General features: G+C 49.9%; 1 long non-coding RNA gene across 1 annotated transcript in view; it reads right to left on the bottom strand.

The window, feature by feature from the left end:
* The window catches only part of LOC135264160 (uncharacterized), a 29,607-nt gene extending 18,984 nt beyond the window's left edge, over nt 1–10,623 (bottom strand). Inside the window, exon 1 of the long non-coding RNA XR_010332618.1 lies at nt 10,169–10,623. This is a non-coding gene — a long non-coding RNA (uncharacterized LOC135264160). The remainder of the gene's footprint in view (nt 1–10,168) is intronic.
* Nucleotides 10,624–11,237: the final 614 nt, after the last annotated feature.

The following is an 11,237-nucleotide window of genomic DNA, read 5'->3' as shown; positions in this document are numbered from 1 at the left end:
GTTACCAGTGACAGGCTGATTTCAACCAGTCGTGAGTAAGCACATGTCCAGGATTGACAGCAGAAGGTAACTCCGCCCCATTCTGAGGTTGACGGGAAGGCTCATTCTCCCAGCATGGCAACTGTGGGCAAGCACAAATCGTGTCCGACATGCTGCCCATGCCTGACACTGGAAGTGGCTTTATAGAGAGTACGTAAAACACAGCGCCCCCTCCAGGATTGGAGTAGCCATGTGATGTTTCAGTTTTATCCAAAATGGCTGCCCACTTGACATAGACTGCTTTCTGTGAGTAAGCCGTTCCAGTCATTCTGTGGGCAAGCGTGTGTGTGTGTGTGTGTGCGTGTGTGTGTGTGCATGAGTGCGAGCGTGCGCGTGTGTGTGTCAGGTTGGCGCGTTTCCTCTTCAGAGTCCCTCTACCCTAACGACCGTAGCCGTGAGTGATGAGTCACCTGCCCCCACGCACTTCAACGGGCCTGGAGACAGACAGCCTCACAGTGATCTACCAGCTGTACATCACTGAAACGCACACACATGCACACACACTCTCACACGCACAAACACACAAGCGCGCACACACACACACACACACTCAGGGAGAAATCCTAATCCACACGCGCGGGGTCCTCACAGTGGAGCTCAGCCGGTCCGTTTCTGGATTTCGCGGCAGCCCCTTGTTCTGACTCGTTTCGTTGGCCCGGTAGTTTATTGGATCTGACAGTTTTGCTAAAGTCGTGAGCAGCAGCTGCAGGCTGGACGTGTGCGTCAGGCTGGTCGTGAGCAGCAGCTGCAGGCTGGACGTGTGCGTCAGGCTGGTCGTGTGTGTCCTTAGTGAGAACGCTTTCCTGTGGTCCAGCACAGGAGTGCAGCCGGCTGTTTTACATCAACGAAGCCACAGTTATTCGTTGGGACCAAAAAAATACAAATCCCAGCATGCACACACTCTTCCGCTCCCCATGAACAGGGCTGCACACCTCTGAGTTTTCAGGTTTGAGCAGGGGAAGGGGGGGGGGGGAGATACGTTGTACGGCGCCGTGACTGACCTGAGAACAGTTTGTGCTGAGCCCAGTAGACACGATTTGCCCATTTGTGGATCCCACAGCACTGATCTCAGATCAGACTCAGATTTTCACGCTTGATTTACAGCCTACGCGACCGAGCGGGTTCCAGTCGACACTCGGCCCTCCTCATTCCCAAACGCCAGTTTATTTTAACCCTTTATGCGCCTCCGCCCCGTTTCCTGTGTAACTCATGGGTCTTTTTCTGCTTTATCGATTCAATTTTTTTAAAAAGGGGCATTTTCCAAATTCTTTTTTTTTTTTGACTGGGTTAGATTTTATCCTGCTGTCGTTCTGAATGTGCAAAAATCTCCCGCTGTCTCCCTATCAATGCGATCTCAACAGAGAGACAGAGGAAGAGACGGTAGAGAGAGGAGAGGAGAGGGAGAGCAGCAGGATGAGAGAGAGAGAGAGAGCGAGAGAGAGCAGGATAGAGGAGGAGAGAGAGAGAGGAAGAGCGGAGAAGAGAAGAGGAGGAGAGAGGAGAGATAGAGGGGAGAGAGGAGAGGGGGATAGAGCGAGAGCGAGGAGCGAGAGAGAGAGAGAGAGCGCATTAACGCGCTCCGAACCTCTAATCTGGAGGCGTGCGGGTGGTGACGTCGGAGGCCGGACCGGTTGCCCGGACGATCTCGCCGGGGCGGCCCAGTTATGTAATCCCATGGAAACGGTGAGTGAGCGAGCGAGCGAGCGAGAGAGGCTGCACGGGCCCAGACGATCTTATTAAAGGGACGTGACGCCGCTCCCCCCCCCCCCTCCCGTGCGTCTCCTTCCAACCGCCAACCCCCCCCCCCACCACCACACGCTGGCCCGGTCCGCCCACTCGAACCGGGTGCCTTAATCGCCACGACAACCGGCCACCAGCTGAGCCCGACAGACAGGCCTTGCATGGCTGTGATGGAGACACACACACTTGTACACACATATACGCAGGACACACAAACACACGCGCGCATATGCGCAGACACACACACTTGTACACACATATACGCAGGACACACAAACACACGCGCGCATATGCGCAGACACACACACTTGTACACACATACACGCAGGACACACAAACACACGCGCGCATATGCGCAGACACACACAGCCACACACAAGCATTTACACACACACAGTCAAGTTTATGGTGTTTTCAGTGGCTTTTTTAATGTAGTGAGAGGTTCTACTGATCAGTGGTTTAAAACTAGGTTACAAGCACTTTGTATAAATGTGTCATGAGCAATTACTTACATATTGTCCTCACAAAGTCATATTAACCTGACTGTGAAAGTTCATGACTTACAAAAGGCAGTTTGCATATGAACCGTCACCCAAGCGCTCTTGCCCTGTGCACCATTTCTTCACACAGGAAACTCGTGGTTCGAGATTAATTAGGTAATTGTGCTCAGTTTTACAATGCGCTGGCACGCTTGTACAGAGCACTGTTAAGACTTGGAGAGGGATACAAGGTTTATATAAAAACCCACTGTTCAATGGAATGTGTTGTTCCTGCGACTGTGTGCGCGTTTGTGTGAGTGTGTGTGTGAATGTGTGTGTGCATATGTTTGAGAGTGTGTGTGCGTGTATGTGTGAATGTGTTTGAAGGTGTGTGTGAGTGTGTTTGAGAGTATGTGTGTGTGTGTATGTAATCCCATGAAAACAGTGACTGAGATGTGTGTGTGTGTGTACGCGAGTGTGTACCTGTGAGTGTGTGTGTGTGCGTGCATGTGTGTGTTCGTGAGTGTGTGTGAGTGTGTGTGTGAATACCCTGCATGTCTCTGCTCCACATGCTCTCAGTCTGTCTCTGATTTGGACAGGATCTCCGCCCACTCTTATGAAAGGGCTTCACACTCACACACACACACACACACCTCACACTCACACTCACACTCACACTCACACTCACACTCACACTCACACTCACACTCACACTCACACACACTCATCACACTCACACGCGCTCGCATTCCTCAGGAAATTGTCAATAGTGGCGGTCTGGAGGGGCGGTTTGGAGGGGCGTGGGGGGGCTAGCGCTCACATCCGGGGGGTCAGACTACCCTCCGGGGGTCACAGGCACAGAAAGATACGCCTCTGGGACACTTTCAGAGTTCGGCCTTCACAGATCGGAACCGCACGTTTTCATTGGCTCTCATTAACCGCTGATGTCATGGCGAAGTACCCGGCCTGCTGTTCTCAGGTGCGAGGGGAGCGGTCTGACCCTGGACCTCTTTCTGTGATGCGGTCTGACCACGGAACGGTGTATTATTAGTGTGTGTCACGTGACAGTGTGCGACCGTGTGTAAAGATGCGACGTGTGCGAGTGTGTCATGTGACTGTGACGTTTGTGTAATGCTGTGACGTGTGCAAAGCCAGATCTAAAACAGCTGACTGATCCCACTGCCATCCCAGAATATCCCAGTCAGCTGGTCTCCCACGGTGACGCAGCTTATAGAATAGCCAAGTCCACGTGATTGTGAGTGTGTGTGCTGAGTCAGCAGTGTGTGTGTGCGTATGCAGTGTGTGTGTGTGTGTGTGTGTGTGCGTACGCAGTGTGTGTGTGTGTGTGTGTGTGTACGCAGTGAGTGTGTGTGTACGCAGTGTGTGAGTGAGTGTGTGTGCATGTACGCAGGGAGTGAGTGTATGTGTACGCAGTGAGTGTGTGTACGCAGGGAGTGAGTGTGTGTGTACGCAGTGAGTGTGTGTGTGTGTACGCAGTGAGTGTGTGTGTGTGTACGCAGGGAGTGAGTGTGTGTGTACGCAGTGAGTGAGTGTGTGTGTACGCAGTGTGTGTGTGTACGCAGGGAGTGTGTGAGTTTAGCTCGTGTGTGTACATGTGAACTGGAGAGCGGTTGCCCTTTGTACTGTCTGCTATGTGGAGCGGTATGTAACTAAAGGGCGAGCGAGTGTGTGTCCGTACGCAGTGTGTGTGTGTGTGTGTGTGTCCATACGCAGTGTGTGTGTGTGTGCGCGCAGTGTGTGTGTGCGTACGCAGTGTGTGTGTGTGTGTATGTGTGTGCGTACGCAGTGTGTGTGTGTGCGCACGCAGTGTGTGTGTGCGCACGCAGTGTGTGTGTGCGTACGCAGTGTGTGTGTGTGCGTACGCAGTGTGTGTGTGCGTGTGCGCACGCGGGCAGGGGCAGATAGGGTGGGGGTTCCACTGAGCTCTAACAGTTAGCCAAAGGCCAGGGCCACAGTTTGGGGGGGGCGAGGTGGGGGGGTGAGGGCGGGTCGGTGGTACGGTCGGATTTCTGCGTGTGGCTGAATTTACAGCACAGCGTTCTACCTCTGGAGGGGCGAGGGGGGGGGGGGGGGGCTGTGTCAGCTTTCACAGCTCTGCTCCTGTCAGACCGTGAGATCGGCTCTGTTGCAAACACCCCCCGCGTCTTCCCTCACACACACACACACAGACACACACACACTTCACAAACCAGAGAGACAGGGAGAAACACGACCCACACCACACAAAAAAAAAACAAAAAAAAAACCTGACCTTTGATTTCTCAATATTACCAATTCACAGCAGCCAGACAAGCGTTTGCTTCATCCTGTGCTTCAACCACAGGCTCTAGCACTCTCCTGCCTGCCTCCTGCTGGCACACACTGGGACTGCAGGCCAGCCTTCAACGCCGCACTTTCAGCAAAATCACTTCCTAATCGTCCTTCCTGCACTCACAGGGGGTGGAGGCGGGGTGTTTAAAGCGCATGGGTACACGGCAGACGCTGAGAGTAACGAATGAGCTGCACAGTGTGGGTGACAGAGGAGCCCAATAACAGCAGGCAGGCTGACCCAACAGTGCACTGGCACCAGAGCTGCCCGAGCCTTCTGGGGTTTAGAGGCCAGAGCTGCCCAAGCCTTCTGGGGTTCAGAGGCCAGAGCTGCCCAAGCCTTCTGGGGTTTAGAGGCCAGAGCTGCCCAAGCCTTCTGGGGTTTAGAGGCCAGAGCTGCCCAAGCCTTCTGGGGTTCAGAGGCCAGAGCTGCCCAAGCCTTCTGGGGTTCAGAGGCCAGAGCTGCCCAAGCCTTCTGGGGTTCAGAGGCCCTTGTAAACCGTTATTTCACATTCGCTGCTTTTCTCCCTGCATTCAGACGCCGTGCAGCAACCCCCCTCCCCCCCGCAGAATGCATCCCATCATATCCGCTGCTCTCCCGTCTCCCTCAGCCCGTTTCCGCGGCAACGCGAGCGGTTCCGCAGCCGGTCGGGCGAGCGAGCAAGCGCAGACATTTGACGCTGATCGGAGGGGACTGCGCGACGCGGGGCTCGGGAGAGGAAGAGGAGGAGGAGGAGGAGGAAGGGAATAGATGAGAGGATTAAAAAGCTCCTCTTCTGGTTATTGCCCATCTCTGCGCCGCTGACTCTCGTCCAGTGGAGCCCGGATATTATGAGAGAGATTAATAATGCATTATGTGCTTATGAAAATGGGCTCCACACCGCACCCTCCATGTCATCAGGGCTGTACATGGGAAAGACCGTACAGGGACCTGCACAGTGGGGAGTCATGCTCAGGGTGACCAGCAGGTGGCACTAGTGAGGCAACTGCAGCCAGGACCAGCTCACAGTGCATTTAGGGTGGGGTTTGCATTTGTGCATAAGTGTGTGTGTGTGTGTGTGTGTGTTCATTTGTGCGTCTGTGCTAGTACACATTGTGTACATACATACAGTGCTCCCGAAAAGGCATTTGGGTTTGAGTTAAAAAGATGAATGAGACAAGTAAAGATAATCAGCTCTAATTTCTTGGCATTTACATGCGTATATGTTTTACCATTTTACAGAAATGGCTGTTTTTGTGTTGAGTCTGTGCATATTAACACGTATTTCCGTACTGTGTGTGTTTGCGTATGCGCGCATTTTTACTGAGAAGATGTGTGTGTGTGTGTGTGTGTGTGCCCAATCATGCCACATATAGCACAACATGTGTGAATATGAAATATCTTCACAGAGTCATTAGGTAGACACAGAACCAGAGGTTTATGGTCATACTTTGAATTCAGCGCATGTGCATACAAACCTCTGGACTATAGCTCCTCCCACTGGTGAGTCTCCACGGCAACAAGACAGTAAGGCCCAGAGGTCAGGAAAACTGACATAGAAAAAAAAACTTCTCTCTACACATATAAGAGATGACTATTTCTGATGAATAAAAACCATAAAATTAAAGGAATATCAATGCAGGGAATTTAGATATGAAAACACATTTACTGTATTACAATACTGTATATAATTGCTTTAGCCTGACACTTACGAGATTGCCCCGCACGTTGAGTTGCATATGGCAACGCGTTACCGCTAGCGCCAACCGCATCTGTCCTCAAGGACTTTCTCCCCAGTTAAACTTAGAAGCGCTGACTCAGCAAACGGCAGCGATGTCCAGTAACCGCTAAATTCAAGGCGAATGAGTAAACGGACGTGTCACTGTCGAAAGCTGGCAGCCCCACCACCGACACTGTCGATAAATCTAACAGCCAAAGGAGGGAGAAGAAAGAAAAAACTACTGTTCTTGTTTTCTCGCCGGGTAGGCCACAGAGCATGCACCCATACAATATAGCCACAAGAGGGCGACAGATGACTTGGGAACACGAAGTTGGGATCGGATTCAAGAGCTCAAGCCGAAAACAGATTCGAGCAATAAACTAGCCCACAGAACTGTCCAAAAACCCAGAACGCTCAGAACATTTGTCCAGCGAAACAATAAATACTCAGAATGTCATGAATTCCACTGGACCAGTCCTTAAAAAGTACATTCTAAAAAGTATTGATTGAAAGCAGACACCGTTAAGTCCTAACAGTCCAGCTCGCGCAAACCGATTTCATGCGAGGTAGAGACCCCTGGCTGGCTCACAGAAAGCGACCGGCTCATTACTGCAGTCAGAACACAGACGGCAGAACTCATAAAAGCGCGTCTCAAGGATATCTGCCGCCTCCTGCTTATTACCGTTATTCAACCCCAGTCTGGTCCGCGAATGCTTTTACGTGAAGGCGGGGGGGGGGCATCATTGATTTTTTTTTAACCACTCTGTAGACCCACGTCGGCTTACGCCCGTATATTTTAATGAGTCGATGCAATAAAAAAAACGATGTCATGTGCACTTTTTAAATGACCACTTCTTGTTTTTAATTTATTATGCCGTTCATTTGGAGCAGCAGTAGCAGCGGAAAAGTAATATTAAGCCCTTCGTTTTCTTCCGCTGTTTCAAAAAAAAAACAAAAAAAAGCTATCATCCCTTTGACGAGTTGGTTCTAAATCAATCCACGTTCTACATAATGAGTGGCATGGGCTCTGAAGTAGAGGCTACACGCTGTCGATAAACGGACTGACGGTCCTAACGATGTCTGCCGCTTCCCCTTGCCAAAGCACAATCCCGTTATAAAAGAACGAGAAGCTTCTCGCGCGACGCCGCTTCCGATCGCGAGGGAGACAGAAGACCGCGCAGTCCTCAGAAAACGAAACCCCAAAAGTCTTTGATCATTACTGATCCCATATTAGCTGCACACCCCATTAGCCGTAATGAGCTCCCTTGCACAGCGGAAGACTGGAAATCTACCCCCCCCGGGCGCAGGCCCTCACTGCCAGTAACTGAAAACCCACAGCATGTTCTAGAAACGAAACTTCCAAGCGGCAGGCGGTCATTATGAGGAACGCTGAGGGAAACTATCCCCGGGTAATTGGGCAAAAGGGGCGGGGTTAGAGTTAGGAAAGGGGTAGGGCTAGAATTAAGCAGGGGGCGGGGTTATAGGCAGGGAGGAGGTGGGGTCATAGTTTTGGAGGGGTGGGGTTAGATTTAGGAAGGAGATGGTTTGAATTAAGGGTAGGGTCAATCCTTTTAAGGCAAGGGTCATCCTTTTAAGGCAATGTTCCAGTGCACGGACAGGCCCCATGGTTTGGTATCTGTTAAGGCTCTGTTCTAGTGCATAGACGGGCCCCACAGTCTGGTGTCAGGTCTGAGTGGAGCCAGTGCCAGTGGCTGGAAGCCCCAGAGGGTGATGCACAGTAGACACAAGCGTCAGCAAGGAACGGGAGTTTCAGTCAGAGCAGGACAACAGCGTCGCATTGCTCACTGCTGCCCCCTGCTGGTGGATCAGGCACCTACAGACCCCGTCTATTATACTGCACACAGACAGTCCTCCTCTGACTGCTGTCCGTGTGGCGAGTCTGACTGGCGTGCTGTGGTGTTTATGATTAAACATTTCAATTGTGGATTAAAATATAAAAAGCATGAAAATAAAGAGTTGAAGATATGCACAGGATCTACGGCACCTGTGTAAAGATACATTTTTTGTTCAGTAATTGACTTGAAGCCCAGAGTCTCAGTGCCTGCATATGCAAGATAAAAAGGACAATAAAATACTGTGACTGCGTTTTTTAAAAGTTACGTTTTCTATATTAGGCTGGTTTGCACAAGTCATTTCAATGCTGAGTAAAAGTGGTAAAACACTGCTGCTACTGCGGGGCTGGGCTGGGGGGGGGTCTTCTCTGACAGCAGGGGGGTAATGAAGAATGTCCTAATAAAGGGGGGGGGGTTCTGCTGATCCCCCCACCCCCACCCACTATGAACTACGCTTGTGAATAAAAAACGCATTCTTGTGCAAACATTCATCAGGAGAGGAGCGAGGCTGCAACAGTGCAGTTAATGATACTGCCCCCCCCCACCCCCACCCCCACACACACACACGCAAACACACCGCAGCGCTCACAGAAGAGCAGGTTCACAGGGGAAGTGTAGAGCAGGGGGGCAGGTGGGGGGTGTGCAGGGGAAGATGTACCAGGTTCGGCAGAGTGTCCTTCAGAGCTCGTAAGTCACCCCCCCCCAGCCACATTAAGCCATAAAGAGAGACAGATGCGCCCCAGAAATGGCCGTCTTGTGCTAATTGAGCCTGTTACCATCCTTTCATTATCCGCTCCATTCAAAAAGAAGCCCCAGCGCATACAATATCACAACACACACAATCACAACAGACTGTACACACAATACACTATGTAACACACGCTGTATACACATTACACTATATAACACAACACACACAATCTGATACAGGCACAACATATCACTCAGCACAACAGAAATGACTACATAGCACACCATAAATCAACACGACACACCTGCCAACCGCACAGAATTCCGCCAACACAATGGTTCAGCATCACGCAACGTAACCCAGCTATTGATGGACCGGGTCTAAAATTCGATCCTGCTGCTTTCAAAACGCCCCCACCCAAGACCAGGCCGTAAGCCCATATTGATGTTCACCAAACCCGTGGAAGACCACCCTCTTAATTTTATTTCTTAAACTCAAATCAATAAATAATCACGACAAGTGCATTCGCTAAACTAGCTGATCAAAGATACGTACGGTTTATTCGTCATACGGGATAAAGTCATTTCATGCAATGCCAAAATTAGACAGTCCATTCTGACAGCGGGATTCAAAGGTGTGACAGTTAAAATGAACAGACTCCCCCGTACATGTTATGCATCTTAAAATAGACAGCTGAAAACTCACAACTTAGTGTAAAATGCAAAGCGCGTTGGTGTCATTTCAAAACTATCAAGACCAAAAATACGGAGAAAAACAAATGTTTTTAAAAGCTATACTCCAATGTACAGCAATGCCACATTATAGTGTTGCTACTATAGTAGAGATGAGTCCAGGGTAGGAAGAATGTATCGTTACTCCAGGCTCACTCACCAAATAGCTCCAGGGCTAGTTTGGACCTCAGGGTGGAATATATAATATCGAACATTTAAGTAACTAAGTTTTAAAGTAACCTCGGCAGTTCCGCTTATTAGGACACAAAATGGACAGAATTTATCTTCCCCTCCACAGTGCAGCTGTCAGTGCCGGAGTATCAATATGCTAACGTTAGCCAAGCCTAAACATAGCCTCAGCAAAAACGGTTAGACTCTAGTGGTTCGTTACGCTAATGAGCGAATGCCACTCTTGAGCGGGTAACATAGCCATAGCTGCATATCGAACTACATATTCTCTGTATTGTACAAAAGTATTATAAAAAAAGAACACAGCACAACCTATACTAACGCTCTAGTGTAATGTTGTCAAAAATGTGCGAAAGCTTTTTAGTAAAAGCACTGTTTGATGAGTTTAGCCCGAGAGCCTGGCTAAGACGAGGCCTACCTCCGTCATTAGCCACGTCTTCGGCAAAAAGTCCGTTGTCTCCCCCAGGTGTCCACTCTCAGACTCGGGGTGTAGCCTACCTCGATCTCTTCAGTCAGCATCCACACTGCGAGTGTGAATCTGTCGTGTCCATCTTCAACTGACGTTAATTCGTTGACCTTGCTCTGAATTAGCTTCAGTCCCCAGCTAATGATGCTAGCTCTGCCAGTCTGTGCTAGCTTATTTAGGCGCAGACTAGTTGTTTATCTGCTGCTAGCAGACAGGCTACAACAGAAACATCACCAACGGCTCTGCGTCTTACAAAATATTTCGGATATTTTGATTGTAATAGAGTTAAGTGCTTTTACGTTGTGAAAACCTATCTTTTCGGACCGCAGTTCACTTAGAGTTTTCTTGGTTGACTCACTTTGTCCTTCTAACTCGACGGGCGGGAACAATTATTTAATTTGACTAACGTTACCTGTGGTGGAAACATCCACCTGATTGGCCTAGGATTGACACATTAAAAACGCTTCCCATGGTGGGAACAGACACCTGATTGGCCTAGACAGAACCTTTGGCTGGGTGGTGAGAGGGATTTATTTTCAGGTGTATTTGATAATGAGGTAATCCCCCCCCCCCCCCCCCGACACACACAAACGGGTCGGCTCAACCGGGCTGGAACCGGAACAGCATAGGCCTACCACACTTCAACATATATCTGGCCAAGACTGGTCTCGTCTCGTCTTGCAAGATAACAGTCCCGCATCTTAGCCTTTTCCCGGGACCACTTTAGCCACCCTTGAGAATAGGCCGTCTTCACACAATAAGACAGGAATAAACAGAATCATAAATCTTTTGTTTTAATACGCAGAAACTGCATACATCCAAATCCATAGATTGGCTCAAACGAATGAGATGGGAGCCGCTAACTGCTTGAACACTAATAAAGAGAACGTTTGAATTTGACATCGGGGAGCCGTGTCACGCCTTGTCTTTCCTGTGGTGGTCTTAAATCAATAAAACCCCTTCATATCAGCGTTTAGCTGAAATGAATACGGTTGATTTTCGTATTGCTACAAACACGCCA

This window comes from Anguilla rostrata, chromosome 9 (assembly GCF_018555375.3).
Source record: "Anguilla rostrata isolate EN2019 chromosome 9, ASM1855537v3, whole genome shotgun sequence".
NCBI classification, from domain to species: Eukaryota; Metazoa; Chordata; class Actinopteri; order Anguilliformes; family Anguillidae; genus Anguilla; species Anguilla rostrata.
Note: the sequence above shows the minus strand (reverse complement) of the source record. Positions and strands in the feature narration are given on the sequence as shown.